This window comes from Magallana gigas, chromosome 4, assembly GCF_963853765.1.
Source record: "Magallana gigas chromosome 4, xbMagGiga1.1, whole genome shotgun sequence".
In the NCBI taxonomy this organism is placed as follows: Eukaryota; Metazoa; Mollusca; class Bivalvia; order Ostreida; family Ostreidae; genus Magallana; species Magallana gigas.
In genome coordinates, this window is record NC_088856.1 from 19521549 (window position 1) to 19538142 (window position 16594).

Genomic DNA, 16594 nt, shown 5'->3' on the forward strand with positions numbered 1-16594 from the left:
CGGTTACAGTAAACCATTAATTATAATTTTTGTAAGTGCAAAAGTTATATTTGGTGGACCAGTGGATGCCAAAGGGGAAAATTTTACTAACTGCCAGAGCTTTCTATTTAATGAAAGAAGACCATCGAAAAAGTTTTCAAAAACATCCACGGTCTAAACATACATATTTAATAGATTCCGAGAATGTGTATCAAAAATTCCAAAGAAATCATTAGCCAAAAAACTGTAGTTGCTAATTCATGTTTGTCTGCAGAGATGCTGTTTTTCATGTATTGCGACCTTTCGGTACCTTAGATATATAAATAACTTTTCTGGCAGATTTATGCATTAGATGAGGTTTGTTCATCGATGTCACCTTTCCAATTTGACGATTTCTTGCAAACCTTTCCGCGTACCTGCTAAAAACTTCGTGTGTATACCTCAGAAGCATGTCACATACATTATATATATAACATCGTCCCCATAGCTTATTATTTCCTTGTTCGCTGCAAGATTTTAGTGTATCATCTGAATGTTAATTGTTGTTAATCTTTTGAATTTATATTTTCATTATACGCTGAACTCGACCCCCTGGCGATGTTTTTACTTATGGCGTAAGTGTATCTATAGATAAATTGACAAAAATCCTAAATGACATATAAAAGTTTTTACTACTCAAAGGATAATTTCAGCACACGAGTTTCTTTTAAATCTTCCACAGCAATCTCTTTAAAGTCTGTCTGGATTTTTTTTGTGTATGTATGAGAACATAAAAATAAATTAAGCTCAACTCAGACAGGTGTTGTATAGTTTGTATAGGATGGGTCGTCGTCTTCTGTAAAATTTTCGATATTTTTTTTTCAGTGCATGAAGTTCAACTACAACAAAAAAAAACCAGGGCATGTAAGGATCAAGTTTACAAAATGGGGATGAAATGTATCACTGCGTAAAGTAGTAAAGGAGAAGAATCACACCAGACTTTGCGTGATGACAAAACACTATTTATTCAAACAAACATGGTATCCTATAGTGGTTTCGCGTCCGAAAACACGCATCACATCGGCTCGGTTTAAATTTGCACACACTTTCTGATGGAACTTATTTGAACTTGCGTCTTGCGGTGGAAAATAATTTATCATAATGCTCGAACATACGAACACATTCCACTTACAAACCAGTGCATCAGTACTCAAACACACTTCAGTGTAAATAAAAATAACTTTATACTCGAAAATACTTTATGGACAGACTAATTCTTTAACACTCCAACACTTCATTTACAGAACATTTTCTTTTACCTTCGAATTAGGAAAAGAATGCACAAATACACAATATACTCAGTACATAGTTTATCTGGGTAGAAATTATGCATCACTAATTTTCTAACAATGAAAAAATAACGCATTTTAAAACCAATCTATTTAAGAATCATTTGTTATGATTCGACATCATCTGATAATTCACTTTTACTCTGTATCTCCATAGATATCACGTGCTGAAATATATTTAGCGAAATTGACTTGCGATATTAGAAATAGAAATTTAATGTTGTTGATGACATGCAAAATTTCTTTATACGTGTATTTATAAGCCCCCCCCCCCCCCCTCGGGACCCTGGCCTCCACTCTCTAAAAATAACTTGTCCCTTAGCATCCGATCCCAGAGAAATAGCATGATCATGCTAGAAAACTAAACATATCTTTTGGAGTAAAACGTTCCCATAACTGAATTAAATACTTTTCAAAAGTCTTTAACCATGCCCTAAGCCTAAGTCCTAAGCCGTGGACATAAATGGGCGTGGTTGTGGGGTGGGGACAGAGAATCTGTAATCGGTCCGCGAAAGCCCAAGTACATGTACGTACGTCGACGTCTTTACCCCCAAAAGATTCTAAATTCTAAGACCTCCCAAGATAATAGGCTTTTTCTTCGCCTCTCCGCTTGAACCCTTCCCTCCCGTGCTATCCAGTAGACAGGCTCTTGGCATATATACGTCACAATTCACAAAACACGCAATGGGGTCTGTCAGGTTTCCTCTTTCCTATGATGTCAGTGTCCCGTTTAATTTTTAGTCTTGTATGCCCCTAAAGAGTCACCTTTACATAACATATGCTACATGTAAGTTGTTATTTTAAATCTGAACCAAAATATTTTGTTTTTTATAATCATATTATAGAATGCCAGAGTAATACACTGATGAATTTTCATGCTCTTGAAAAGATTTCGTTCATTGACGCAAGAAATTTTTGAAACTTTTCATGTGACGTCATTTTGTGAGTGGTTCGTCTTAAGGAACAAAATCAAAATTAGTAGTAAGCCTAATCCTATTTTAAAAACCTCTTCCCGTGGAATTACGAACGATACACCATCCAACGTTCCTCTTAGTGCAAACAAAAACGAACATTGAATGATTTATTTGGAAATGGACAATAAAAATATAGTTCATTTAGCTTAATACAAGTTTGCTTTAATTGAGATATGTTTTAATCATAAGACTAATATGTCTCTGTAAACCGGGGAGATGAAAAAAAGGTAATTAATAGAGCTTGTCGCACGTAGGCGAAGATTTGGGTTCCAGGTTACATGTTTGATAAGTGGGTTAAAAATCGATGTGACTTTATGATGAAAACATAAATGTTTAAATGATATTAATCATTGATCGTTTCAGGAAGTTTTATGTGTAATTCATTGTATGTAGCAAATTCGTAGCAAAGTCTGTCCATTTATGCATTATATCTGTTCCGTCTCATGCCCAAACTCTCTCTCTCTCTCTCTTTCTCTCTCTCTCTCTCTTGAAAAATATCTTTTAGCAAATTACAAATGCTATTTGAATTGAATAACTATCATGCACCCACCCACCTCTCCTAAAAACTTTCTATTCACATGTGTAATGAAAAAAAATCGATATATCTTTGGTCAATTCTGAGCTTTTTAGAACACAATGCACAATATTTCAACAAATTTACCTCTTTTTCAATGCAAACCCCCCGTCGACTTTTTAGCCCTGTCATTAAACTTTAGATATGGCAAGAAATTAGTTATGACTTACCCCATTACATTTGTAATCAGTAACAACGCACTGTACTAACCTTAATCCGAACCTAACCTAACCCTAACCCTATCCCTAACCCAAAACCTAACCTTAACCTAAACCCATTTGTAACCAATGTTACCTGTAACCAATGTAACCTGTCACGAGTACATCAAAGTTTGTATATTATTCATAATCAAGCAATGTAACCGATATAACCAATGTTACTGGTTACAAATAGAAAGGGGTAATTGTCAGGACTAATGCTTGGTCCTAAACCCTAATCCTAACCCTATTAAACTAACCCTAATCCAAATCTTATCCAACCTAACCCTAACCCCAAACCTAACCCTAACCTTAACTCATTTGTAACCATTATTAGACAATGTTTCATTCATAATCAAGCACTCTAACCAATGTTACCAATGTTACTGGTTACAAATAGAAAGGGGTTAAAGTCAGGACTGATTTCAACAACGAGAAGAAGGGGGCGTTTCAAAACAGAAATCTTGGACCTATTTTTAGAATGAATATTGTTTGGACACAGAAGTTGACACTGAAGTGCATGCATTTGAAAATCGAAATAATAAAGAAAAAGTGAAAGATGGCGGATCCTAGGACAGGTTATACGAGGGTCGATCAAAATATACGAAGACTTTTGCCATAGCTATGTAACTTGACGTCATATAATTATTAAATCTATTAAGCAGTTGTTTCAAACAGTTTGAAATCCAACAAGTAAATATATTTTCTTATTTTTAAGAATAACTTAAAATCTATTCATGCAAAAATGAAGTCACGGCGCACGGTCAAAATTTGTGTTATGCCAACAATAAACCATATGTTGAAAATGATATCTATACATTGGACATAAAACCAAATAATATTGAAACCTCGAATTAACATTTGTCATGATATTCTATGTACCAAATAGCGACCGGATGAATAGTTTTGTAGTACATATATCAGTAACTAAAGACAGATAGTCCTCTTTAGATTTGACCGAAAATATTGACGTCGTCGGACATCACGGCGCAACGAAAAGTATTAACACTATATGGATTAAACTCGGAGAAAAGTCGATAAGAACTGTGAGAATGCTCAATGGTGGAAAAAATAAGTCAAAAATTATTCGAACGTTTGTGTTTAACTGTGTTACATTTTTTTTTAGGGTGGTGGTATTTGTATTTTGAACATCGAACGAACGAAATAGAGAAGAATATCTTTAAATATTTAGTCAAAAGAATAAACAACGTCATCTGACGTTCAGGGTTTTTCTTACAGTAAACGAAGAGATATGCGGTAAGAATTTAAAAACTTCGAGGAACTAACTTATTATTTTCTAACAAATGTTAGCAAATTAGATGTCAAGTGATAAAGTGCCGATTTCAATTGTGTGGTAAAAAGCACAAAAGACTCCGGGTGATATAAAGATTGGGTATATATATTAACTGTGCGTGCGTCACCTTTACGCCATGTTTTCAACGTTACCGTGCGCCGTGGTGACGAAACATGTTGTTTTAAAAATCGGATATCAATAAAAGAAGTGTAGGTGCATAAATTTATCTGTTAATTATGACTATTATGAAAAATATATGTTAGATAGCCACATTGTCTTCGTATTTTTTGATTGACCCTCGTACAATATGGTGTCAAGAATGGATATCTGCTACAATTGGGTGAAGTGGAGGTCAAGGTTAAATTTAGCGCGATTAATTGAATGTCTATATAGTAATATATAATTAGTTCAAACATGGTTATAACCTAACCTCGCCAGCCACTCCCTGTACCAGCTATTGTTTTTCTATACTGATATTTAGAAACATCACGAATGTGACGTTACCGTTGAATTCGCTGACAGCGCATGCTTTTTTTTGTTGAAGGTTCAATGTTTATTATGTAAAAACGAAAATAGAATGTTAAGTGCATGTGGATGATGAATACAATGTAAATCAGACCATTCGAGAAACGCTGGTGTTGTTTCAAATTTTAATTTTCTCGAAATAGTAATTGTTTTTTTTTGTTCATTTTGCGGGAGCAAAGAAGTTCATGCCCACGCACTCGAACTTCGCCCACTGCAGAAACAAGCAGACGATTGTCTATCTCCAAGTCTTAATTAAAAAGAAAACGAACGGAGCAATGGTGCTGTTAAACAGATAGAAATCTGTCGCATGAACACTAATCGACCGAAACGATGAAATGATCGGCTTATTTTTTGCTGAACCGAAAAATAATTTTCCACAAAGAATCAATTTCCTTGATGTACTTCGTCGACAGATTTTATCGTCTAAGAAGCAATATATAATTTGTTTGTCTCGCAATCGTCCGAAATCTTATCTCTTGTTTTTCACGTAATTTTATATCATATTATAAAGTGCATTAGAAGAGATAGTATGTATCTTCTATAGCGAAGATTAGCGTATCATTTTTAGAAAAAAAGTTGAAATTTTCAAGATAATAATAAATTTAATATGTAGGTGCATGAATCATATAATTTTTTATGGCACATAATAAAATTGCTTGCGCCGTGGTCTAAGCTCGCACCATTAACTGTCAGACAAAATTTAAACAGGTTGCAATCCACCTACCAATCAATTATTTATATTGTTAATTGCAGTCTTAATCAATAACGATATTTAATCGCTGAAGTAAAAAAATCTGTGATTTGAAATTCAAATAAAAAAACACCATGCATTGCTTTGCTTATTAAAGATGACTTGAAAATACATCTATATACGTACGTAATATATTGAAAAACACTTTTGGTAATCTAAGTTAAAAATTCATGCCTTGATGAACAGAAGACTAGATTATGTAACTTATATAACCGTTTCTTATTTTAATTACAGACACACTCTAAATGAACGCATCCTATATGACCTTGATGGAGCCCCGTTGTTTGGGTACGATGTGACAGACATCATTCGTCACTCGGACAATCCAGAATCTTAATGAGCCAGCCTGATTCATAACCTGTATACCGCAGAAAAAACATATTATGTCGAGTAGAATTTAATTTATGCATATAAAGCACAAACTTGAATGAAAACTTTCAATTACGTTGCATCGTTTTTTTAAAGTAGGGGGGCCAAACTCTTCCCAACCATTTTGACAAGCAAAAAAAAAAAAAGCATGCAGCTTCTCAAAATCACGTCAATCCTAATTCGGGGGTGGGGGTGGGGGTGAGGGTGGGGGTTGACTTACTATCAGCTATCACCTATAACTTCATATAACACCAATCTCACCGTTCATTTCCTCCTTTTACATGCTCCCACAAAAGGGGGAGGGGCAACTTTCATTTTAATTAAATTTTAACATGTAAATTTAAAAAAGATGTTTTCTGCGAGAAAAGGGGGGAGGGGCATGTGCTTGATTATTGTATAGTACATATCAAGAAAAAAGTTTGGGGTTCTAGGGTCCTAAACACGCTGAATAGCAGGAAATGCATGTTAAAGTTACCTTGATAAACGGTCTACGTATAATAAATTCATTCTTGGGTTTCGTAAATTTTTGACATCTTTAACCGCCTTGTTTTTGTATTTTATCAAGGAAACATGCCAAAATTGTCGCAAGGCAAGTTCGTTAATGGAAATATTTTTCAAACAGAACTGTATCTATATTCAAAATATTTTCACAAAAAGGAACCCCAAGGTTAATTCAAGACTGTAAATTCTGGTCTGAAATGGAATTAAAGAAGGCGTCGTGATCTTAAAAACAATAACAAGTTTGGATTTCGCCAGGTGCGCGCTTTTATGGTGATGTGTCCATAGTTGGTGTTTCTTGTTACGAGGCATAACAGAGAGCGACATTTGTCGCATGTTTAATGTCATCTTAATACATAAAACAAAACGAAAAACCTTACTATTGTGGCAAAAAAATGTTTTCCTGAAAAATCAATCATTACTAATCGAACTATCGTCGCCGGACTGACGGGAATGCGATCGATCTGTCGGAAATGGAAGTTCTTGGGAAGTCAATTTTTTTAATACGTGGACAGTGGTGCTAATTACCACAGTCATTTCCATTTTCTAAATTAATTATACAATAAGGGATATATACGTCTGATTTTGTTAAGTTGATTGTTTTTTAAAGTCTTATCTTATAAGCCATTACGTTTGAACGTTAATACAAAATTGTCACTGTTTGATACATAGTACATTATGGTTTGTTGTGAATTATGGGGACATCACCCAGCAAGTGATTTAGAGAGCATACATCTAGATTTTCTAATGAGACTATTATGTGTTAGGAAAAGTGTTACATCAATGATGGTATATTTTGAATTTGGGCGTAAACCAAATGATTGCAGTTGGATAGAAAATATAGAATGTTGAAATATTGGATAAAATTACAGAATAGTGATAATTGTATTTTAAGCAATATATACCAAGATATGGTAAATGAATGTGAAAGACAGTTAGCCTCTAATTGTTGGCTCTCGTACATAAAACAGTTGATTAACAATTTAGGTTTTGGATATATATGGAACTGTAAAGAACAATTTAATGAACATGTATTTTTTACTTGAAGTGAAGCAGAGGTCGACCGATGTGTTTATACAAGAAGGTCATGGCTACTTTGAAAATTCCCCCAAATGTATAATGTATAAGCATTTATTTAATAATTTTGAAGTACACGAATATTTAACAAAACCAATACCAACTGCATGCATATGTACAATTTATAGGTAAATACCGTTTATCATCTCATCAACTTGAGATTGACACTGCACGAAAAGTCGCGTTTAATATAATTTTATAGATTCGTTTACCAAATTATATTTCTTGTTTTTAATATAATTTGTGTATAACGTTATATTATATGCAAAATATAATGTCATTTACTTGATTGGATTTTATAATAATGTATAATTAGATTTAATGCGATATACAACAAGAATAATGTAGTTTAATAGAAAAAATTATACGTTTCGTTTAAGAAAATTGACATGCATACGTAAATACATTTATACATAAAGTTTAATAATGTTTCTGGTATTCAGGAAATATATATGATAATTAATGTGTCAATAATATGTTATTTTATACAAAATAAAATGTTGTTTACGTACTCATTATTGCAAATACACAAAATCGTCTATATGTATCAAAGTATCTGATATTATGTTCTGATTTAATCATGGGAGGGGTTCGAGACGGTAAACACAAAACATCCTAATGATTATTTTTTCAGACACGTATAAGTAGATTAGATACAATATACAAAAAAGTATAATAAAGTTTAATAGAAAAATATATAACTATGATAATTTTAGTTTGATCTTTATATGTAAATTTGCTTATACTTGAAGTTTAACCGAGTTTGATTTGCATTAAATATACGTGATAATTAATGTGCCATTAATACATCTTTCATTTCGAATAAAATATTGTTTATACACTGATACAAACAGACAAAATATTATAAAGCATCCAATATTATTATTTGCTGCAGCTCTGAACTTACATGTACGTGGAAGGGGTTTGGGAAGAAAAAAAACCCCACTAAATTAATCACTTCAAGGAAATATTTGATTTGTAGTAAAATAAAAACGAAAAAACTCACAAAGCAAATAAAAAATATTTGACTATAACAATTGATTCAGGATGAGAGAGAGAGAGAGAGAGAGAGAGAGAGAGTTTAACCTCTACGCGCATGCGAATCAAATTAAGCCAATCAAAAATCGAGAGAATTCGGGACCCGCCAAGCTGCGATGGAGATAACATGTCAGATTCGAGTGAAGTAGCGAAGTAGATCTATCAGAATTTAGTGCTCTTGGACTGATGAATCATCAGATTCGTACATCGACGAAATCTTTAGGAAAACATCCATTGTCAAGACTATTGTCAAGTGCCGAAAGGGAAGAAAAAGTCACCACCATGTCAAGCAGGTAGAGCGCTCGTGAGAAACAAGATGGCGAAACTGTCCCACAACGTCAGTCCTTTGCCTCAACTTCTGTTCTTACATGTAGCAGCACCTTGGAGATAGGTTCGCCGGCCAGTAGTACCAGTTGTTTAGTAGGTATGGTGGTGATTACGGTATCGATAAACAAGCGTCCCATTAACACATGCTCTTGTAATTTTATAGTTACTTCCCCTTGTGAACATGATTATTTCCCTTGTAAGAAGTACAGTCAACTCGTAACCAAACTGATTTGTAATCAAATAGTCGGATAGACCGAGTGAAAAATAACTTCAAATTACATGATTATGCCCACAGTCATAACTTTTTAATATTGATATTCATTTAAATAAATATTGTCGGGTATGTCATATTATCAAATTACCATATTATCTACCGGTATAAGTATTTGTACTCACAGATGCTTGGGGACGGGACTCCCAACCCCCATATTCACCCCCTCCCCCCCCCCCCCCCCACATTCACAAGTTATTTTTACCATTTGACACCTTATGAAATTAAAGAGACCATCATTTCCAGCCGGTCAGTACTTTTTCAGTTATGAGCCCGTCCTATGATATCGCGGTAGTTATATTATTTTGTTAAAAAATCTATCAATACGAAAATATTTCCAGAAACTAATGTTTTGTGAGTTTATATACCTCAGTAATGTTTAACGTGTCTGTTTTCAATGTCTAAAAATATTCCGATGTTAAATGTCAATTTCAGCGCGTGCTACTATAAGTAAACAGAAATACCGCGATACCATAGAACCAGCGATATGATAGAAACAAGTATAAATAATTTAAGGATTTCCTAGCGAGGTGTCAAATTTTACAAGATGGTGTCTGCTGACATTGCAAATTCTTTGCTTTTTATACCAGGGGTATATATTTTATTTCTACATAGCTTTTGCGTTAATTGTGTTTTTTAAATGTAGCATAAATCAACATATAGTTATAATAAAAATAAATGATAAAAAAATAACCCGAGAATGGAGGGGGGGGGGGGGGCAATAATTAAACACACAAGTTTCAAATTTAATCAATGTTGATTATAATTTGTCCCAAGTTATTGCTTCCATCACTTTTTGATGATTTTTTTTATAAAAATACACCTACACTCAAATAGAAGTACAGTTGAAATCGATGAAATGGAAAATATATCCAAGATATCTCCATTCAATGACACATCATTTTTCACTCATAAAAGTTCACATGAAGGTAAATAAATTTCTTATGGAAATTTATAATAGGAAATGTCTACATCTTTTCACCATCTGGAAATCACTTGGAATATATACCTTGGACAATTTTTCGTTATCCAGGCTATTTCATGGCTGGTGCAATGAAAAATCCCCATAGACTATTTTGAGTTGTATATTGAGATCTGAAGGGGCAAAAGCCAAAGGGGTGTTTCAAAACAGATAATCTTAAGATATTTCATATATATTTTGAGGATGAACATTTGAGCACATAGGTATTTAAGATTATCAAAATATCAAGAAAAAGTGAACGAAGAAAAAAACTCGGGACAGAGTGTAGCTATTAACCAAGAATTGCTACCCATTATAGTCACAATCTGTGACCTATTGATTAAGAGTCGGCTTGGGTATACGAGTCGGTTTGGGTACGACTTGACTTGATTCCCCTTAGAGGCCTAGAATAACTCTTCAATGCCTGTATTTTGATTTATTTTCACTATTTTGATGAATAGGACCAGCATCGTGGCCACTTTTCAAGTTGAGAAAGATTGAGTTTCAGCAGGAAAAAATCTTGGAGGGGCAGAAGGAAATCATCGCTAAATACTCTCTGAAAGTAATCCATCGCAAAAGAAAGGAAATAAGAAAGTTAAAATATGTGTACCCAGCCAAGTACATGTAAGTATATTTGATGTCAATAAAATATTGGTCTGATTTGCTATATTTAACATATAACCGCAAAAAAATATAGGGATGGGACAATACACCAGTGCATCACGGTATATACTTTGACGATATTTGGATCGATACATTTACCATTAATACAACGATACCGTAGCGAACTTTTTTTTTATTTTCATAAAATATCCGAGCTTCATATACCAGCTATTTTAAGTCCGGGCGCCTAATATGAAAGTACAAAGGTGGCAGAAAACCTCGTAAAGTTGTCAAATCGAAGCTAAATCTGGAGTGTTGAAAACTTTCGGATTACTTGTTTATGAAAAGTAGTGAATACAAGACGAAAGTAATTTGTAAATTGTTCAACGTTCATTTTAAATATAATGAAATCACTTTGGACATGTGGTAATACATAGACAGATTCAATAAATTTTAAGCCCTTATTCATGTTTTCATTAAGTTGCAATGTATCGTGATATGTATCATATCGCATCTCATGTATCGTGATTTGAACCAAATCTGCTAAGTAAAGTATCGTCCCAGCCCTGAAAAAATTCATGACTGAATTGAAGCTGCAGATTTTTTTTTCAGTGATTAATCTATTGTAGCTTTTTGTTTAAATGATTTTTGAATTAGGTTTTGCTGGAATCTTGTTTGGGTGGGTGGGGCTAAGAATTAGAGGATTATGTGGTACATTCTCTGACAAAAAACAGGAATTAAAACAGTAGGCTTCATCTGAACACATTTTACAAAGCTTTGGCTAATTAATAAATAAAAGAATTGGGTGACAAAGCCTTTCATTTTTGTTGTACACCTGATTTCCACACCTAAAACTCATGATGTTCTGTATACCTTACTGATTTTTTTTTTTGCATGTTTGAATGTAATATTGCTGAGGCATAACATACATATATTTGATAAGCATAAATGTTGTGACTGGCTTGTATATTAATATATATTCAATCATTTGTACACATCTACAATTTTTGTTAATTGTATTATACAGGATTATACTGTAATGTACATGTGGAGCGTATTGAGAGGAATTATCTCAATATCAGCAACTATATCATTGTATGGCCTTGGTATGATATTTTGTGAATGCATACTTTCAGATTGCTGTGCATGATGGATACTCCCATGGAATTTCCCTAGGATTGTAGTGAAAAATGAAATCTGATGATGGAAACCAAATATTGAAGTAAAACTTTTTAAAGAATTTTAAATAACTTAGACCACACCAATAAAAAATTTTGTTTGCAGGGTTCGACACTAACCTTAGTCCGTTAGTCACAGACTAATAGATTTTCATACAGATTAACAAAATTTCTGTCTAGTCAGTCCGGTCAAACTAATAAAAAGTTTTGCTTAAAAAATGTGTAAATTAACGATGTGTGATTGTCGACATTTTAATGGAAAACCCTGACTGTATTTTTATTATCTAGCATATGATACATTGCAGTGATTATAGAGTTACCGAGCAAAACAACAGAGGTATGCAGGATATTATGGGTGACTTGATTATTTCTTTGCCGTAAGGGGATGTCCGAGAAAATTAATAGGTTACAAGCGCACGTGTTCACAACAAAAGCTTCGAAAGGGACGCTTTTGTGTTTTTAAAAAATATAGGTGAAACGAATCTCCTGTGAGTTGTTTTATTTAAATGAATTGTTTTACCTTAAATAATTTGTGAAAAATTGCTTATTATTTTAAACAGATTTTTAAAGAACTTAGACAATGAAAAGAACAAGGTAGCTCATAGCCTGGATCTAATTTGCATAGATCTATTTATAACATCTGTAATGGCGGCATACACCTAGTACACAGAGATAGTGAATACGCAGCTCATTGCTATGTACTGCATGGCACAATACAACTAAACATGTGCAACACCTGTAAGAAAAACATTATAGTGTATATTATGCACCCCTTTCTTACAAATGCTATTTAAAAACTCCATACTATATATAAGGCAAATACGGTAATGCTTTTTAATTTATTTCTGACGGGCACATAAAATTGCCTGCGGACTAGTTAAAATGAACAGGCAATAGTCCGGCTGCCTGGACTAATGCATCAAACAGTTAGTGTCGAACCCTGTGTTTGTCAGATCCCGCGCTCTTGTATTTAAATAAAACTTTACAAATAATATTCTAATTTTTGTTGCAATGTTATATTTTAGATGCAATAAACAGATATTTCCTGTCTATGCAAGATAAAGGAAGGAGAGAGTCGATTCTTTCAAGAAAGGAATGGATCTGTATCAAAGGAAACAAGGGTATGCCCAATTATATGCACTGCATGTTTTGAGAGTCTTGACCATACATATGTTCAAATGTCCCTGTTTACAACTGCCAAAATCATGAACTTGTATTGAAGTTCTAATATATGCTGTATTATATACAGTGACTGTTCTATTGATTTAACTTACCTTTTAAGATTAATAAGGAGTTTTGATGTATAAATCGCATTTGCAGATAAGGCAAGAATTAACAGAAATATAAATACTTGTTATTATGCCCCCTTCAGACAAGGGAGGGAATACTACATTGCTGTTGTTGATCGGCCGGTCCACCAACAATTTCCTTTAACGCAGAGGTTGCTCCTATTGATATGAAATTTGACACACAGATTCATCATAATAATATTTTGGTCAAGTTTGATTTAGAGTCTAATTGAGCAATTTTTGACAGAGTTATGCCCCTTGGATATGGGAAAATCCCAATTATTTGCTTTTTCGTTCATTTCTTTGTAGAGGTCTCCAAGGGAGAAGGGGACAATTGTATTTCACAAATATCTCTTGTTTTTTGAAATATATAGTCTCATAACTGCAATAGTGTGTGCAGACAAATTTTCATGATGCACAAACGCCTGTTACTCCTCTTTCAAAAAACAATGATTTAATGCTTAAATAAATTGTCTCAGGAATTTAAAAGAAAAGCCTGAACATTTTACAATGTTGGCTTTTTAAAGACAATATGTGTGTATAAACATGTGTATTTATGTGTGTATATATGTTGTAGAAAATGGAAGTTATACTATAGACAGGCTGTCAAGCTGTATTTAAACAAAAGACCTCCTGGGATGAGGAGAAAAAGAAACAAGTAGAACCTGTATTTCTTGTCGAGTACTTGATGATGTCATCAGAATATGAAAATGATTGGGAAGATGACACAATATATGAAATCACATCTCTAAAGTGGCGCTCTGACGAATGTTTAATTGGACACCAAAAGTTCTGCTCTGAAATCCAAATGTTCAAAAAGGCAAAGTATAAGACGTATAAGGACCAACAGTGAATCATCTAGAGACAAACCAGAAAATATATCAAATGAACAGAAATGGGCCATTTGAGATTTTTAAAAGAGTTGCAACTGTCATGTATAATTAGCTCACCTGAGCTGAAAGTTATTATATGGTTTTACTGATATGCAAGCATTTTGACATATATACATTGTTGATTGTATAAAATTGTTAACTCCGTCCCATGGACAATTTTTGTTCCTTGCAAGAGGTTCATATTTAGATGTAGGTTTATTATCCATGTATAAAGAGTTGTTTAACACTTCTTGAGAACTGCAAAGCTCAATATGTGATATGACTGTAAAATCATTGCAAAATAGCTTGATGTATTGTTGTAGTATGATGAACCTAAAAATATGCTGGGTATTTTTTTAAATACAGGATCTGATATTACTTGTTCAATTCATACTGTTATATAAAAGAATATTCATTGTGTATTTTTTTATTGTTGAATTTTTTTTTATGCTGATCAATTACAGATTAAATTTGGCCATTATGATTTTCAATTTTTGTCATATTGGCATGTAACCAAGTCATACTTTTTTTATCTCAATTTATTTACAAATATGTTTAAGTTTATTTCCAGTAATTAGTGCATACATCTCTATAGCATAATAGAACTGAAGACAATAGGAAGTTATTTATTTTTAAAGGGAGCTCTGTTGGCAGTTAGTTGCAGATCTTGATACCCAAGTAAGAGAAAGGTGGCGTCTCTGACCGATCCTTTTGCTCTTGCTTGTGGGCGAGTGAGGCTTCCCTGTCAAAGGCTTGTATAAGTTTAAAATCATAGATCAAATTATAAACTAAACACATATATGAGTGATATAAAGTGGTTATTTTAATGAATATTTTATCATAATTTGTTTCTTTTGTTTTGATTAAGTAAAGAGTTAAAGACTAGATTTTTGATAATTTATTGAGTAAAGAGTAGTTTTTATGGACATCTAGGCAGTTATACAGGACTTTTTGTATGTATATCTTTCAAAGCTTGTTCCTGAAACTTGGGCGTAGACTAGAAAATTTACGGAAAAAATACAATTTTTATCTCTTTAATCTACATATTTGTACAAGTTTCACTTATATAATTTATTAGCTTAATTAGCACTATAGTGGACAAAATTTGTTGTTAAAAATATACAGGAGACAATGCAAGAGTGTTTTGAAAGGGCTTTGCTGGCAGTAAGTTGCAGATCTTGATACCCAAGTAAGAGAAAGGTGGTGTCTCAAGACCGATCCTTTTGCTCTTGCTTGTGGGCGAGTGAGGCTTCCCTGTCAGTTTCTAACAGATGCAAGAAATAAACAAGACTTGATAAGACATTTCTGAGTAAAATATTGGGGGAACTGTTTTCTTTTTATGATAAGTAAGATTGAGTTGAATTTTTATAGTGTCATAACTTTTTTAAATTTTGTACATGCATATGCTTGATCTTATTCCAGACCTTATTAGGATAGACTAGAAGAATTTTATTGAATTTCTATGATTTAAATTTACCATTTCGCCAAATTTTGATAATCAATTATTGTTTGCATTGGAAGTTTGTGTAAATTAAAATTACTTTATATACGTTCCAAAATGTTAACTGAATAGTCTGGTATTTTTCTTTTCTGTATAATAAATTTTCAATATTATAATGTAAAACCTAAGGAATTTTTTTTAAAATCACATGAAGTGTTTAAAATTAGAGATGCACATGTACATCCTATTATTGAACAATTTGTTCATTCAATTTAGTATAATTTGGTATTTGTATGCATCATATATATATAAATATATAGGGTTTTTTCAATGCTATTACATATAATATGATTGTTAATATATATCTTCTCTGAAGTGGTTTTCATGGAAACTCTTATCTATTTGCAGTTATGAACTATAGAGTATGTATGTAGTATGTATGTTTCTATGAAAACATGCTATTTTCAAAATACATGTACTAGGCAAAATACATGTACTAGGAAAGAGAATTTGTGTGTGCGTGTGTATGTATTTTAGTGACCAGTAAATAAGTAAAAAAAATTTGATTACTTCAGTATTGTCAACTTTCAACAATTGCTTTTTTTTATCCACATGCATGATATAGAAAAACTGACTTTGTGTTGTAATTTATGTTGTATATGAAAATACGCAAGTTAAGCTAGAATTTGTTATTTGCAGACCATGCAGCAATTTTTATGGGTCTGTTTCAGTTGTGTGTTTTTTTCCTACTAGTCCATTTAGATTCCATTATTTCCATTTAATGTGTATTAGCCTGCATTTGCTTAAGTCGAATGTGCATTTCACAATTCCAAATTTGGACATTTTACTTAAGTATTTTTTAAGAACTATATCAGAAATTGTAATGGCATCCATTCCATATGTATCTGATCATGACGTAGGTATTGTAATTTTCTTAATTCTGACTTTTATGCTTAAAACTTTGAAATGTTTTGCTCTGTAACAATACATGTATTTATTTTTTTACATCATTGAGACTTTAACATGCAATAAAATCGAATCTTAAGTG

At 32.8% G+C, this 16594-nt stretch overlaps 1 long non-coding RNA gene across 2 annotated transcripts; it reads left to right on the forward strand.

The window, feature by feature from the left end:
• The first annotated feature begins 8685 nt into the window (after positions 1–8685).
• On the forward strand, positions 8686–16594 carry LOC117686896 (uncharacterized). 2 transcript variants are annotated; one of them, XR_004599973.2, is made up of 5 exons: positions 8686–9028; positions 10625–10787; positions 11903–11988; positions 12970–13065; positions 13811–16594. It is a non-coding gene; the product is annotated as an uncharacterized lncRNA (long non-coding RNA). The 2 variants fall into 2 exon arrangements; XR_004599972.2 differs by lacking the exon at positions 8686–9028 and having other exon boundaries at positions 10447–10787.